The 2,267-nt window shown below is 57.0% G+C and overlaps 1 protein-coding gene across 1 annotated transcript in view; it reads right to left on the reverse strand.

Moving 5' to 3' along the window:
* LOC143293019 (QRFP-like peptide receptor) overlaps window positions 1-364 on the reverse strand; it is a 193,980-nt gene extending 193,616 nt beyond the window's left edge. The window contains exon 1 of the mRNA XM_076603815.1: window positions 42-364. The gene's annotated coding sequence lies outside the window, so the exon portion shown is untranslated. The remainder of the gene's footprint in view (window positions 1-41) is intronic.
* Window positions 365-2,267: the final 1,903 nt, after the last annotated feature.

The raw sequence follows: 2,267 nt of genomic DNA on the forward strand, positions 1-2,267 counted from the left end.
GCGCGGAACACCTAACCAAAACACAAAGTGTTACAACTAACATCACAACACAGCAAGCCAACAACAAATCCTTCCGCTTGCTTCCGCGACTGGCTGGCACGGGACGGGTGGGAACAATACACAAAACAGTGCCAGAGCCTCTCAGTGTTGCAAGAGCCACAAAGAGCTCTCTCTTTTCCTCCTTCTGTTGTTGTTGCTGTAATAGCTTCGAAGCGGGCGATGATGCATGTGTGTTACGGGCGTCGCTGGTCTACTACAACTACTACTACTACTACCACAGCAGCAGCAACAGCAGCAGCGGTAAACGCTGCAGTCTGGAGGGGGTCTCGACTTCTGCGCTGTTGCTGCTGCTGTTGCTGTTGCTGTTGCTGTCCCGCGGGTTCACACTTTCGATGCCAGATGAGAGAAAGGGTGGGAGAGATAGGGGTCAGAGGGAAAGAGAGAGGGGTGGGGGAGAGAGGAGGGGTGGAATGAGAGAGAGAGGCGAGAGGGGGGGAGGGAGGAGGGAGAGAGAGAGAGAGGGGGGGGAAGAGGGTGGAAGGAGAGAGAGGGGTGGAGGGAGAGAGGGGGGAGAGAGAGTGTGTGTTGGAGGGAGAGAGAGGGGGGGAGAGAGGGGTGGAGAGAGAGATGGGGGAGAGAGAGGGGTGGAGAGAGAGAGGGGGGGGAGAGAGAGGGAGAGAGGGGTGGAGAGAGAGAGGGAGAGAGAGGGGTGGAGAGAGAGAGAGGGAGAGAGGGGAGAGAGAGGGGTGGAGAGAGAGAGAGGGAGAGAGGGGAGAGAGAGGGGTGGAGAGAGAGAGAGAGGGGAGAGAGAGGGGTGGAGAGAGAGAGAGGGAGAGAGGGGGTGAGAGAGAGAGAGGGAGAGAGGGGAGAGAGAGGGGTGGAGAGAGAGAGAGGGAGAGAGGGGAGAGAGAGGGGGTGGAGAGAGAGAGGGGGGGAGAGAGGGGTGGAGAGAGAGAGAGGGATAGAGAGGGGTGGAGAGAGAGAGAGGGAGGGGTGGAGAGAGAGAGAGGGAGAGAGGGGAGAGAGAGGGGTGGAGAGAGAGAGAGGGAGAGAGGGTGGAGAGAGAGAGGGGGTAGAGAGAGGGGTGGAGAGAGAGAGAGGAGAGAGGGGAGAGAGAGGGGTGAGAGAGAGGGGGGAGAGGGAGGGGGGGGGGGGGGCAGGGGGGGGGAATTAAAAGGGGGGGGGAAGGGGGCGGGGGTGGAGGGGGGGAGAGGGGGGGGGGGAAAAGGGGGAGAGGGGGGCGGGGGGAGGGGGGAAAAGGGGGGGGGGAGGGGGGGGGGGGGGGGGGGGGGGGGGTGGGGGGGGGGGGGCCGGTGTGGGCCCCCCGCGCGGGGGGGCGGGGAGCTGGGGCGCGGGGGGGGTGGAAAGGGGCGCCGGGTGGGCCGCGGATGGCCGGCCCCCCCCAAAAGGGGGGTCGGGGGGTGGGGCGCCGCCCAACCCCCCCGCCCCCCCCCCACCCCCCCCCAACCCCCACCCCACACAAAATTCCCCCCCCCACCCCACAGCCTTGCATCGCACAGGGGCCTCGGTTTTTCGTCCCATCCGAATACCCCAAAACATATAAATATAGTGTGGGTGGAGGGTTTGGTGTTGGGGTGTGGTTTTGGTGTGGTGTGTGTTTTTGGTTTTTTGTGGTGTGTGTGTGGTAAGTGTGTGTAAGTGTTTTGTCGTAAAAAGTGTTAAATCACAGTGATATGTCGGTTAAAAAAAAAAAAGGCACCGTCTCGTCAATTTAAAAATGGTTGTGACTCTGCATCAGTTCAAGTAATTTAATATTGCCACTGTCATTATGAGTTATGGAGCTATCTTATTTTATTTTTTTTTTTTCGCTACATGTGGTTTTGCTGCTGGATTCTCATCACGAACGCTTTTGTGCGCATTGTGTGTGTGTGTGTGTGTGTGTGTGTGTGTGCGTGTATGTGTACGCGTGTACGTCCAAGTGTGTATGCACTGGAACAAGAACAAGAACAAGAACAAGAGCAATTGACAATTTGTTTTTTGTCTTAAAGCGATTCACTTCAGTATAGAAATGAAACTGCTCATCTGTCATCTGTCATTATATTCTTCCTACTTCTCCACTGGCTAGAGTGAGAGCCTCATAGACACTGTGTGCTTCTCTTACTCTGCACACAAACCATCGCGCGACCACAGACTGTATGTCAAGATTGAAGGTGAACGACAGTAGAGTCTGCCTTTTTATTTCATCTTCCAGTGACAGACAAAGGTTAACTCACTCCATACGAACGGCGAAAGATACGACGTTAACA

The sequence above is a fragment of the Babylonia areolata genome, chromosome 18 (genome assembly GCF_041734735.1).
Source record: "Babylonia areolata isolate BAREFJ2019XMU chromosome 18, ASM4173473v1, whole genome shotgun sequence".
NCBI classification, from domain to species: Eukaryota; Metazoa; Mollusca; class Gastropoda; order Neogastropoda; family Buccinidae; genus Babylonia; species Babylonia areolata.